The sequence below is a fragment of the Eumetopias jubatus genome, unplaced genomic scaffold, assembly GCF_037043125.1.
Source record: "Eumetopias jubatus isolate StellerSeaLion01/CBP00866 unplaced genomic scaffold, mEumJub1_p1.0 scaffold_3, whole genome shotgun sequence".
NCBI lineage: Eukaryota > Metazoa > Chordata > Mammalia > Carnivora > Otariidae > Eumetopias > Eumetopias jubatus.
This window is the reverse complement of record NW_028274809.1, coordinates 8,692,055-8,706,624: the sequence shown is the minus strand read 5'-3', so window position 1 is coordinate 8,706,624 and position 14,570 is coordinate 8,692,055. Positions and strand designations below refer to the sequence as shown.

Below are 14,570 nucleotides of genomic sequence, written 5' to 3'. Positions count from 1 at the left end.
TGCAGCATTAAGCAGCATTAGCTAGGGAGCAGTGCCTCTAGCTGCCTTTTTTAAGCTGTTGGCTTCCTGAAGTCCTCTGGTCTTTACTGTCTGTCCAAATGAGAGGCCTTCTGGTTCCTGCTTGGGTAACATTAGGGAGGTAGTCAGAGCCCCGAGTATAGGCTGTTCTTGTGTTTCAAATCTGAGATGGCCACTGCTAATGGGAGGCTCTCCCCTTCACCCCATACTTTTGAATTACAGAAAATGGGGGTGGTGACCAAAGATTCTAAGATGATTAACAGCTTGTGATATACTACGTATTTGCTGGTTTCTCTATCTGATGTGCTGGGTTGCTGGAAACCAAATCATGTTCCAGTTCTTATAATTAGAGTCATTATTCTAACAGCCTGAGACTTCAAACACTTTTGAAATGCAGCAATTGATTGATTTTTACTGGACCTGAGGGCTTGTCATATATGTATTTGAGTTTCAAGTAACAGCATACTTTGATCATTCTGTGACCGTGCCTGTGTCTTCCTGGGCATTCTGCATACAGCCATGAGCATCTGATCACTTCAGTAAGTCTTTTCTTGTAGTTATGCTTGAGATTTACAGATTGAAATCTATTTTTTATTATAAATTTCACTTTGCATCTCCATTACATTACCCTGAGGACATTAAATGGATCTTTTAAACTTATGTTTGTTAGGCAGGTTATCTATGACTTGACCTCAGGACAGTAAAGGTGTTCATTATATAAAGGGAATGTTGGGTCTTTTCAGGATAAGAACTGTTGTTCTTAGTTAAGGATAAAACAAGGAAGTAAGTGATGGAGAAGGGAAAGATAGGGTGCGGCCCAACTCTTTTTGGGGTCATTTATGCCTGTCCTTTCATTGCTTTTCCCTAGTCAGAGATTCCTTTAGTTACTTACCTTTCCAGATTTTCAGTTTCACAGGAAATGGCATGGAACCATGGGAGTGAATTACAGAACCTATGGAGAACATACATAAGTAATAGAGGAAGGTCACAATGGAACTCTGGCAAACACCTCCAGCTGGACTCTAAAAGAAGAGCGATGCCCCTGAGGAAATTTTATTTTTATTTATCTATTTTTAAAGATATATTTGAGAGAGAGGGAGAGGGGATCCCAAGCAGACTCCCCACTGAGCTTGGAGCCCGATGTGGGGCTCGATCCCACTACCGTGAGATCCTGACCTGAGCCAAAATCAGGAGTCGGATGCTCAACTGACTGAGCCACCCAGGCGCCCCATAATTCTACTTTTTGTTTTGTTTTGTTTTTTAATTTATTAAGTAGGCTCCATGCCCAACGTGGGGCTTGACCTCATCACCCTGAGACCAAGTCGTGTGCTCTACCAACTGAGCCAGTCAGGCGCCCCTCGCCCCTAAAGAAATTTTAGAATGGGCAGAGAAACACAAGGAACACCGAAAGAGATTGGGAACTCCTACAGCACCTCATGTTGCTGCTGGAGAAGTCCCCCGACTGCAGGGTGGTGCTGCTATATGTCTCTTGTGTCTCTTGTCTAAATGCAACCGGGTCCTCAGAGCTGTTGGGCCGTCCCATCGTCTGTCCCGAGGCAGTGTGTGCTCACTGCCTACAGCCGGTCTAGTTGCACCGTTCTTTTAAAGCGGTGTGCCTCACCCCTCACTCGGTGGATGACTGGATTTCCTGCTTCACAGTGAAAACAACACTAGGTTTTCTCCAGCTACGGAATCATCTGCTTCCAGCCTTACCTGCTTTGTTCCTATCGAAGTGGAAAAGGTATCCCTCCTTCTCTGTGAGTAATTCGTCAACTGTGCCATGTCGATCTGCCTCTCCTGTCCCCGGAGTTTTCTGCCTCTGTCGTTCCCCACTAACTGCTATGTGTGATAAGAAATTGTGTACTTTAACTCTCCCTGAACCTGATGTCCAGAGCCACCACCTTTTTTCTCTTTTAACAGTCAAGCTCTAGGGGCGCCTGGGTGGCTCAGTCGTTAAGCTCCTGCCTTCGGCTCAGGTCATGATCCCAGGGTCCTGGGATTGAGCCCCACGTCGGGCTCCCTGCTCAGCGGGAAACCTGCTTCTCCCTCTCCCTCTGCCCCTGCTTGTGTTCCCTCTCTCAATATCTCTCTCTGTCAAATAAATAAATAAAATATTAAAAAAAACCCACACAAGCTCTAGGGCTGTCTGCCCTTTCTGTCTCTACTTCCTTCCTCACGCCTAAATATGACCTGAGCCGAAATCAAGAGTCTGACGCTTCACTGACTGCCTCCCAGGCACCTCTATCTGCCTTCATCTTTATGTTATAGTTGGCTCTGTTGAGCCCACTTATTTAAGTGTTATTTTAGTTTTCGTGGTCGTAATCTCTAGATTTGCCTTGTGTTACCCTGCCTCTTCTAAAATTTCTTCAGGGGCATCTCTTTAGAGTCTTAGTAGTAGGCATTTGCTAGGGTTCCATCATGACCTTTTTTTTTTTCTTTCAAGATTTTATTTGAGAGCGCGCGAGAGAGTGCAGTAGCAGGGAGGAGGGGGAGAAACAGAGGGAGAAGTAGGCTCCCCACTGAGCAGGGAGCCTGATGCAGTACTCTATTCGAGGACCCTGGGATCATGACCTGAGCTGAAGGCAGACGTTTAACCAACTGAGTCATCCAGGTGCCCCTATGGTGACCTTCTTATTTTATTTCTATACATTCTCCATAGGTTCTGTGATTCACTCCCATGGTTCCATTTCTATTCATAATACCCAAATCTCTGTCTCCACTCATTCTGCCACCGTGTGTAGTCAGCAGCTGAGGTGGGGGCATCTCTACGTGCCGTTTTCCAGCTCTACTCAGATAGTAAATGGCACCCACCAGTTGTCAAGTGTACTGTTTTGTAGGGCTGGCATAACAAAATACCACAGACTAAGGGCTTAAACAAAAGAAGTTTATTTCCTCACAGTTCTGGAGGCTGGAAGTCCAGGATCAAGGTGTTAGCAAACTTGATGTCTCCTGAGACCTCTCTCCTGGGCTGGCAGATGGTCACCTCACTGGGGCCTCACGTGGCCTTTCCTCTGTGTGTGTGCATCCCTGGTATCTGTCTTTTCTTATAAGGATTCCGGTCATACTGGATTAGGACCCCACTTTTATGAGTTCATTTAACTTTAATTACCTCTTTAAGCCTATCCCCAAGTATGGTCACATTAGGGTTAGGGCTTCAACACATTTTTGGGAGAACATAAATTTCCGCCTCTCCATCCTTCTCTCCTGTGCGGCAGCAGCCTCCCCTGCCAGCAGTCCAGCCTCCCGCTGCCTCCCTCGTGATCTTTCAAACTGCAGTGGCTTCCCCTCCCTAAAGTCCAGGTTTCTGTCACAGGTCCCTCCCCTTCTCACCCCATATGCTCCAGTCTCCCTGAGCTTCTGTGGTTCAGAGAGCGCCATGGCCATCTGCGCCATAGGACCTCTTTACCTTTGTGCAGTTTGCTCGGTCTGGGTTTCCTCCCTCCCCTGCCCCTGTCCAGCTGGCAAACGCTCATCCATGAAAGCTCCCATTGCCGGGGATAACCCCTAGCTGCACCATTTGGTACCCTACACCTTTTTCGGTGTTCCCACCTATTTCTTGCATTACAGTCCTTTGTAATTTATTTGCCCCCCTGCTAGACTGTGAGCTGCTTGAGAGCAGGGGTTGTGCTCCCTTCTCACGCCTCCATGGTGCTCCGTGTAAGGAAAGCCTTCCCCAGCCCAGAATGCCTGTGCTACAGGAACTGGCAGAGGCGCAGCCTGGTGCGGGTGTGGGTGGATGGAGGCTGCTGCAGTTACCTGGAGCTCCAGAAGGTGGAGCCACACTCCACTGTTGTGGGGTGCTAGTGGACCATGGACTGGCATCCTGTCACTGCCAACAACCGATCAGCAGGATCTTGTCCCCCAGCGTGGAGGCCTGCGCCAGTCTAGGCTTGTCCGGGGGAACTGCTAACACCTGAGCACTTACTATGTGCTGGGTTAAGCACTTCTAATGGGTGGCTTATTGGATCCTTAGAAGAACTGTAAGGTAAGTACTATCATAACTCTGGTTTTACTACTGGGGAAACAGCTCTGAGTTACTATGTGCCAGAGCTGGGATTTATATCCAGATCTGACTCAGGCTACATCTGAAATTAAGGCATGGCTGTACCTCTGGGAGGCTGGGGGTGGCCAGGTTCAGGCCCCAGGACTGAGAATGCAGAGACAGCAAAGGGGTTCTTGCTCTCCCAGGCTGTTCATATTATTCTATAATTTGTTCTTTTCCCTTAATAGATTGTGAACATCTTTCTATATTGTGGTTTTAAAGTATGTCTACAAATTCTTTGATACTCCTTCCACAAAAGGTAGAGCCTGATTCCCCCACCCTTTGAATATTGAATAGAATGTGGCAGGAGTGATGCTGAGTGACAGGCTAGATTAGGAAGGTGATACTCAGCATACGAAAATCCAAGCTCTTTCTTGGGATGTGTGCCTTGGAATCCCTTGGCTTTGCTGAGAGGTCTCACTGCTGGAGAGATCACCTGGAGGGGCAGGGGCAGGAGGGGGGAGGGAAGAAGGGAGAGACAGATGCCCAAAGAGACTTCACAGTACAGGTGCTACCTGAGAATGAGCAAGCCTTCAGGTAATTCCCGCGCCGAGGGTGCAGAGACTAGCTCTCCTTGCCAAACCCTCACAGACTGCAGACTGGTGAGCAAAATACAGTACAGCTCTTCCTTGACTTATGATGAGGTTGTGTCCTGATAAACCCACTGTAAGTTGAGAATATAAATTGAAAATGCATTTAAAACACCTACCAAACACCATAGCTTAGCCTAGCCCACCTTAAACATGCCAAGAACACACACTAGCCTACAGTGGGGCAAAATCATCTGACACAAAGCCCATTTTATAATAAAGTGTTGACTGTGTCATGTAATTCATTAATACCGAAAGTGACAAACAATGGTTGCGTGTATCCGTTGTTGACCGCCCCCCCCCTCCCGATCATGTGGCTGGCTGGGAGCTGCAGCTCACTGCCACTGCTCAGCATCACGAGAGGAGCGTACTGCACCTCGCTAGCCTGGGAAAAGATCCAAATTCCAAACTTGAAGTACAGTTTCCACCAAATGTGTCTTGTTTTTGCACCATTGTAAAGTCAGAAAATCTTAAGTTGGAACTATCATGTTGGGTACTGCCTGTAACTGCTGCTAATATTTAAGCTTCAGGCTGGGGGTAGCTTGTTACTCAGCATTAGCTAACTGAAATAGGAGTCAGCAAGGACAGTGCTGTGCCCTAGTTTTGAATTCCATGATGTAGATGTATCAGTTTGTACAGTCATTGGACAACTGGTCTTCCAGTATTTTATTTATGTGAAAAAATATTCCTATTCATGTGGAGGTTTACAGATATGTAACACAGATATCAGTCCTTTGTCTTCGACAGTTGTCACCTTCATCTAGCATTTTGGGATGGTCGGTGTTGTCTCATCCACCTGGGTCAGTCCCTCCACGGTGTAGCTGTATCGGTCTACAGTGTGTCAGGCTTGTTCTAAGCACCGTGAAGGGACCAGATGATACCTCTGACTTCATGGAGCTTTTGTTCTTGTGGGCAGATAGACAATAAAGGCGTAAAATGGGTAAAATCCGGCCCCATTGCTGTGAGTGTAGAAAGAAAGGAGGGGAAAGGTTTCAAGCAATGAAGACTGCCTCTTGGAGGTCAGCTTCAAAGGAACCACAGGCTTCATTCTAATTTTTTTTTCTTTTAGTTTTAAATTTTGAAATGGCTTCCTGTTTGACTTCTGGGAGAAGAATGAAGGCATTTTGCCTGAGAACATGGCAGTTTGAAGATTGGCTTCTGGTTACAATTTCCTCACTCAGTTGTCTGTGTCTGTTAACTTCTTTAGGAGAAATCCCTAGAGGTGGAATGTTTGAGATTCAGAGTAGTTGGAAATTTAAAAAAGATTTTATGTATTTATTTGAGAGAGAGCACGTGTACAAGTTGGGGGAGGGCAGAGGGAGAGGGAGAAACAGACTCCCCACTGAGCAGGGAGCCTGACATGGGGCTCGATCCCAGGACCCTGAGATCAGGACCTGAGCTGAAGGCAGACGCTTCTTAACCAACTGAGCCACCCAGGTACCCCAGAGTAGTTGGAATTTTAAGGTCATTTCTGCATAGAACCAAGCTCCCCCTGAAGGGTCTGCTGACTTACACTCCTCCCAGTGATGCAAGCCAGGGCTTCACCATAGAGTGCCTGGGTGCCTGAGCCCTAGTGGGTTCCAGAGGGTGCTCTGCTGGGGTTGAGCCCTTTCTGTGTTTCCCTCGTTTTGTGACAAGCCCTGGACTGCATTAGACGTTGCCATTGTTTTCCATTATAGCCAATCTGATTCAGGGGGAATAGTATCTCTTTGATGTTGTGGTTTGCATTTCTTTAATTACCAGTGAGGGTAAGTATTTTTCATAATGCTGATTATCCTATTGCATTTCTTCTTCTGTGACTTTTCTTGTTCTTGTCCCTGACTCACTACCCCCCCATCATTGTTTTTTTACGATTTCTAAGTACTACCTAGAAGTTACCAGCAGAGGGCAGCAGTGCACCAGGGTGCTGAGGAAATGGTGTTGGACCCTGAACCTCAACAGTGTTATTTTGGACAAAGGCAGAGCCTGGGTCCTGAGGTGTTGGCATCAATGGACTTGGGGGGAACTTAGAACAGTCAAGATGGTTAATTTTTCCTATCCAAATCGAGTTATTCATCTGAAATGGGTGGGTTTGGAACAAGAAGATAACTTTTGAAAGGCCAAGACTGTAGGTCCCAGAGTGGTAAATGAATTCTGTCTGGTAGGAGACATCGAGGAGCCCTTAGACAAGGGCTGTCATTGTGGCACTGTGAGTCCCAGGTTGTTGCCAGAGTGAGAGTGAGAGTGTGTGTGTGTGTGTGTGTGTGTGTGTGTACACGCACATATGCATGCACATGCCCTCCCCATCCTCCAGAAAGGTAGAATACAATTGCATGTATGCTAGCCTCTCTCTTTGAGCTGTCTTGTTCTGTCCTCAGTCTCACTGAGAAATTGAAGCAGCTTAATAGGGAGGGCCTGGTGATGCTGCTGAAATGTGGAATTGTGAAGGGCAGGGGACTTGTGAATGCTGCCCCAGCCTCCTAACCCCCAGGAGCTAGATGAGCATCAGGGAGATATGAAGCCCTGAAATCATATGCAGACCTATCAGTGCACTTACATATCTTCTTTAAAAAACATTTAATCTTGGGGCGCCTGGGTGGCTCAGTCATTAAGTGTCTGCCTTCAGCTCAGGTCATGGTCCTGGGATCCTGGGATTGAGCCCCGCATCAGGCTCCCTGCTCCGCGGGAAGCCTGCTTCTCCCTCTCCCACTCCCCCCTGCTTGTGTTCCCTCTCTTGCTGTGTCTCTGTCAAATACATAAAATCTTAAAAAAAAAAAAAAAACATTTAATTTTGAGATAATTTTAGATTCCACTATAGAAGTAGTTGCAAAAATAGTAGCGACCCTGTGTACCTTTCACCCAATTCCGCCCAGTGCTAACATCTCTCTTAATTTTAGTATAATATCTAAACCAGGAATTGACATTGGTACAATCCAGGCCTTATTCAGATGCCATGACCTTTACATGCATTTGTGTGTGACCATGACAGTGCTGAGCTATGTGAGTGGTCCTAGGCCATCATCTTTTGGAATTCTTGTTTTGTGCAAAAAGTATACCCATATTTGTTTAAGTCATTGTTAGCATTTTGTTACTTGCAGCTATAACATTCCTAATATACCTCCAGTTGCAAGTGTAGAAAACCTGTTGCAAACTTGCTCAATTTAAAGAAAAGAAGAAAAAGGAAGGGGGGAATATTGGTTCAGGTAATAAAATCCAGAGGAATGATTAAACTGGCCCCCCAGAGGCTCAGAATGTGGTCAGAAAACCTGCTCCATGGGGCGCCTGGGTGGCTCAGTTGGTTAAGCACCTGACTCTTGGTTTCGGCTCAGGTCATGATCTCTTGGTGTTGGGGTCCACGCTCAGCCGGGAGTCTGCTGGAGATTCTTTCCCCCTCCTTCTTCCGCCTCCCTGCTCCTCCCCCTGCTTGTGCACGTGCTCTCTCTCTCTCAAATAAATAAAATCTTAAAAAAAGAAAGAAAAAAAGGAATTTGCTCCATTTCTCTGCAACGTCCATGGCTCTGCACACTTTGGAGTTCAAGAGAAGCTGTAGCACTCTTCCACCTTTCATCCTCACTGCAGGTCGCCCGGAAGTGAGGGACTCCGGGGCTTTCATCACTCCCTGCAGCAGTTGTAAGGTTCATTCTAATTGGACCAGCCTGGGTCAGGTGCCCATCTCTCAACCAGTCACGGGCTGAGGGAATGACGTCCAGTGATTCGCCTGTGCCTGGGCTCCTAACCCCTCCTTGAACACCTGGGTATAGGGATATTTTATTGGTTTAATCTAAGCTTAAACTGGAGATGAGGTGATCCTACCCTGACCACATGGGAGAAGGGAGGTGTCTGAAAAGAAATTTGAGGTGCTTCTACGAGTGGGAGGGGAAATAGAGGCTGGACGGCAAACCGCAGGGGTCTCCTACCTCCAGCATAGGGTGTCCCTCTCTGGTCCAGTCAGCTCTGACTAGGAGGACTGGGTCCTATAGTACAGGCATGTCTACCCGGACGGGAGTGCGGTTCTGACATAAAGGAGTTGACAGCTGGACCACAATAGTGGTTCATGCCTCCGAGACACTGTTCTGCAGGTCTTCACGTTCCTCAGGCCTTTAAGCTGGTTGTGACATCTCTAGCCATCCCCACTGGCCAGGGGCCCAGCAGACCACCCAGGAGATGCTATGGTTGAGACAGGGTCTTGAGTTTCAGCTGCATATGCTAGGCAGTGCTTGGGATGTATTTAGATAGGAAACCCTACCCCCACGCCCCACCCCATCCACACTGCCTTCACTGGCTGCCCACTGTGTCATCAGGCTGTCCAGTACAGACCTCACTTTCCTGCTGTACTCTTCCCTACCCCCACCCTGAAGTCCACCCAGTCCAAAGGGGCACAGAGGTCTTCAGAGAGAGACTTTCCTGTGGCAAGGTGGCTTCTATTGCCTCTCAATAGCCAGGCTTTTGGAAAAGCTCAGGATTTCCTGAAGTGTGCTATTTGTACCATGGTGTTAAGTGACATATGCATCAATTTTTTTAACATTCCTTTTTATTTATTTTATTATTTTTTAAAGATTTATTTATTTGGGAGGGAGAGAGAGTCTTAAGCAGACTGTGTGCTCAGTGCAAGCCTGTTGCTTTACTCCATCTCATGATCCTGAGATCACAACCCCAGCCAAAACCAAGCGCAGGTCACCTGCTTAACTGCACCACCCAGGCACCCCAACATTCCTTTTTAAATCTTTTTACTTAAAACTCTTTTGAAATAGAGATATAGAAAAAAACACAAAACAAAGGTAGAGCTTAATGGAGTATTGTAAGGCAAACACCCCAAATGCTCTTGTAACCCAAGAGGTGGAATGTTGCAGCCACCCACCCCAGCAGCACCTCCATGTTCCTGGGCCAAATCACAGTCATGTCCCCCCACCCCCGCCGCCAAGAGTAACCACTACCTGGTTTTTATAGTAATCACTTCCTTGTGTTTCTTTATAGTTTCAGCATCCAAGTGTGCATCTCTAGAAACTATGGTTCAGTCTTGCCCACTTTTTTTTTTTTTTAAGATTTATTTATTTGAGAGAGCGAGCGAGTGCATGAGTGGGAGAGGCAGGGGGAGAGGGAGGGAGAAACTCAAGCAGAGTCCTCGCTGAGTGCGGAGCCTGACACAGGGCTTGATCTCATGACCCTAAGCCAAAACCAAGACTTAGATGTTTGACTGTGCCAGCCAGGCACCCCAGTCTTGCCCACTTTTAAAAATACATCTTTACCTCTCTTTAATCTTCAGAGTCTCCTCTTATCCCTTTCCTTTCCTTTCATTTTATCTGTTGAAGAATCCAAGCCCTTGGACTGTAGCATTTCCCACCATCTGGGGTTTGTTTGCTGCCCGCTCCTGGGACAGTTCCATATGCTCTGCTGCCCTTTGTATTTGCTGCTCATTGTCCGCTGGATCTAGAAGCTTGATCAAACTTGGCTTCTGTCTTTTTGGCAAGACTCTAGGTGGTGATATGTTCCTTCATCAGGGGCCACATAATGTCAGGCTGCTGCTCCCTTTTGGATGCTCAGTCCCTAGATTCATTAATTCACTGGAGGTCCAAGATGGTGGCATATATTGTTTTCATTGTGCTATGATTCACATTTTATTGCTTATTAGTTTTGTCATTCCACACAATTTGTAAGTAAATAGGCTTTGAGAAAATGTCTTGAGAGTGTTAAACAGATGATGGCGTCGTTGATGAGACTGTCCCAGTGTTCTACATGAGGTAATGAAAAGAACCAGAGCTGCCACCACTACCAAACGATGATAGTTTAATTCCATCACTTCTTTTTCATTTATTTGCTGGATTTTTTTTATAAACAGATGCTTCCTCTCATCTACCATGAGGTTACCCAGTGGCATAGCTCATGTAGAAGAGGCAGGATAAATGCTTCCTTTATTCCCTATATTTATCAGTTTGCACAATAATAAGCTACTTCCTTATTATCCTCTGCAGGTGACCAAGTTCATTTTTTCAGTATAATCATAAACTCACAGATTTAAATAAATTTGATGACTTTCAATTTGTAGTAATTATTACAATGTTCAAAGCTCAAATTGTCCTATCTTTGGCCAATGGGAAGCCCTGTGGGTTGGCTTCTGGGTTTTTTGACATTACCCTAGTCTACATATAGCCTATCCATGATGGCTTGCGTGCCTCCGTTTATGTCAGGATGGTCCAGACTCCTTTTGTACATCTCCTCCTGCTGTCAGGCATTTCTCCGTACAGCCCTGACTTTTAGTGGGAAATGGCCTTTTGTGACCACAATGTGGACTCCAGGGATGCTCACTGTTGTGAATTGGTCCTTGTTTCCAGGCGTTTTGAATGGACGGAGCTCTTAGGTATAGAGAGAATGATAGATTAAATACCTCACAAGTTCATACTGTTTTTCCAATTAAATTTCAGGACTATGGATTTTTTTATTTAATCTTTTAAAAAATTACAGCTGTCTCTTCTTTCTTCCACACTGAGCATCCTGATTTTAGGACACAGGGGACGATAGTTAAAATAGCTCATGATTACTCATTTGTTTTAGGCAACATTACACACACAACAGGGAATATCAGTACTAATGCTGCTACCAGCGGAATGATAGAAGAGTTTAAAAGTTCTCGTGCTCGCTCCAGCAGGACATAGAATAAAACTGGAATGATACTGAGAAGATTAGCACGGCCCCTACACAAGGATGACACACAAATTCATGAAGTGTTCCATATTAAAAAAAAAAAGTTTGTACCCCAATGTTTATAGCTGTTCTGTAGCTACATCAATAGAGCTTATAGCCTTCATATACCATATTCTCTGCCTTTTAAGCCTCATATAGTTTTGGTTCTACCAGTAACTATGTATTTAATGCTCTCTGCTAGTTCTTATGCTGATGTAGCTAGTAATTTTGGCAGTCTGAGTCTTGTTCCCTAGTAAATTCTTCAGGAAGTGCTCATGGGAACAGTATTCCCTGAGTTCTTGTACATTGATAACAGTGTGTACCTTTTACACTTGAAAGTCAGTTTTCTTGAATATAAAATCCTTGGCTCACACTTCTGCCTTAGATAGCTCACACCTTTTTTTTTTTTTTTTCGGATACAAAGAAGTGCTGTTGAAAATCTGATGATAATCTAATTTTCTTTCCCTTGTAAGTCACTTGTTCTTCTTCACTTTGATGATTAAAGGATTCCCCTTCCCTTAAATATCCAGTCAATTTACTAAAATATGTCTTGGTGTTGCTCATTCTGCGTCAGTTTTCTCAAGTATATTGTATTCTTTTTTTAACATATATGCACCAGTTACTCATCTATTGATTCTCAGCTTCCAAAACCATCTTCACTGTCTGCTCTGCAATAATGGAGCTGCACCCCATAGCTCTTTCTCCTTTGAGAGTTAAACTTTGTCAATAGAGCATGCTGTAGGGGCACTGGAGGAGGAAGGGGTTTCTCTTCTTGACTCTAGTGTGTCTCATGCATAAGCCTATGCAGTGCCTGCCATGCATGGAGCTCTCAGCTCCAGCAGAGCCTGGTGGTCAGCAGCACAGGGCACTATCCATGGAAAACTTCCCTTGGCTTTCCCTTGGGTGGTTTCAGCTTCAGCAAACTTCTCCACCATCCAGCGAGTCACAGCTGTGTCCCCTTCCAAGGTCTTGGCATCAGTTCTGAGGAAGGAGGACCTTTTCTTTGTACCTCTGTCTCAGACCTGGGTGTAGAGATTTTGCCCTTTATCTGCTACTTCTTTATTCTTTAAAGTTCCTTTTAGTCTTTACTGACCATTCCTCCATTATTCCAACCTCCTGTTACAGTTAGTAATCCCTGATATGAAACTTTCCTGTTCAAATTCCTTTGTGGTTTCTTTGTCCTACATGGATCCTGACTAATGCAATGTAGTATCAAATCTCTGCTCTCCCACACTCCCCCCCCCCTTTTTTCTAATTTCAGGGAAATTTCCTTGAATTTTAGTTTCTAGTATTTGTTCTGTTCCCTTGTTATGAGTTTCATTTTCAAGCATTCCTTTGACTATTTCCTATATTTGTCATTTTCTTTTGAATTCCTTTATGTGTACTTCTCACATTTTATTTCTCATGAGCATCATCTGATTTGCTCTTGTATTTTTTCTAATTTAGTCTTCATACCTGAAATTATTGTTTATTTCTGAATTTGTCCTAAGTGCTATTGTCTCACTGCTGAGTTTTTCTAATTATGATTTTTGTAATGTCTTTTTTCTTGACTTGGAATAGTTGGTATAGTTTCACTTATTGTCTGTATGGATGTTATTCTGCTTCTTATTCTCTTTCTGTATTTTTCTTACAGACACTTTGGGTGGGATTTTTAAATTTTTTTCTTTATGTGAAATTAGTTCTCTGAACTTTTGGAATGAGGTGGGTTGAGGAAGATTTCCTAACTTCTATAATTTTAATATAGAGTTTTTTGAAAAGAATTATTAGGGGGGTGCCTGGGTGGTGCAGTTGGTTAAGCACCTGACTCGGTTTTGGCTCAGGTCATAACCTCAGTGTCATGAGACTGAGCCCCATGTCAGGCTCCACGTTTAGCGCGGAGCCTGCTTAAGACTTCCTCTACCTCTGTCCCTCCCACTGCTCCCTCTCTCTCTCAAATAAATAAATAAATCTTTAAAAAGAATTATTAGAACTGATAACAAGTTCAACAAGGTTGCAGGATACAGGATTAATATACAAAAACCAAGTTGTATTTCTGTACACTTATACAATCTGAAAATAAAATTTAAAAAAATTTCATTTACAATAACACCAAAAAGAATGAAATGAATAACTTTGACAACAGAAGTGTAAAACTTATACTCTTTTTTAAAAGATGTAATTATCTTGGGAGGGGCAGAAGGAGAGGGAGAGAGAATCCCAAGGTGAGTCTGCACTGAAGTGCGGAGCCCCATGTGGGGCTTGATCCCACAACCCCAAGACCACAACCTGAGCTGAAACCAAGAGTTGGACACTCAACCAACTCTGCCACCCCGATGCCCCTGAAGTATAAAACTTACACTCTTAAAACTACAGAATATTGTTGAATTTTAAAATTCCAAATAAATGGAAAGACATCCTATGTTCATGGATCAAAAGACTTAACATTATTAAAATGGTAATATTCCCTCAATTGATCTGCAGACTCAAAGCAATCTCTGTCAGAATTCCAGCTGACAGAATTCCAGTTCTTTGCAGAAATTGACAAACTGATCCCAAAATCCATATGGAAACTCAAGAGGCCTACAACACCAAAAATATCTTGAAATAGAAGAAATTTGGCGGACTTTACAATTTCAAAATTTAATTAAAAAAAAACAGTGATTAAGACAACGTGGTAGTGGCATAAAGATAGGCATATAGATCAATGGAATAGAATTCAGAGTCCATAAATAAACCTCACATTTGCAGTCAACTGATTTTTGACAAGGGTGCCAAGACAATCCACGGGGGAAAGAATAGCTTGGTTTTGTGTGTGTGTGTGTGTGTGTGTGTGTGTGTGTGCGTGTGTGTTGGTTTGTTTGTTTTGCAGATCCGATTGGCTTTATTAAGTGATTCATGTATCACACAGCATCCCATCTGGTATGTAGAGGGGCACTACCAGAATAGGGTTTTTAACAAATGATACTTATGGGACAACTGGATATCGACATGCAAAAAAATTGAAGTTGTATATCTACCTCACGCTACATACAAAATTAACCCCCAATGAATCCTAAACCTAAATATAAGAACTAAAACTATAAAATTCTTAGAAAAAATAGAGATAAATCTTTGTCACCTTGGGCACTAAGACAAAAAATAGGTAAATTGGACTTCATAAAAATTAAAAGTTTTGTGCTAAAGACACCAACAAGAAAGTTAAAAGACAACCTACTGAGCAGGAGAAAAGATTTATAAATTATGTATCTGATAAGGGACTAGTATCTAGACTATATAGAGAACTC

General features: G+C 44.2%; 1 non-coding gene across 1 annotated transcript; it reads left to right on the top strand.

Moving 5' to 3' along the window:
* The first annotated feature begins 11,256 nt into the window (after positions 1-11,256).
* On the top strand, positions 11,257-11,363 carry LOC114210918 (U6 spliceosomal RNA). Its single transcript, XR_015767951.1, has one exon. It is a non-coding gene; the product is annotated as a U6 spliceosomal RNA (small nuclear RNA).
* Positions 11,364-14,570: the final 3,207 nt, after the last annotated feature.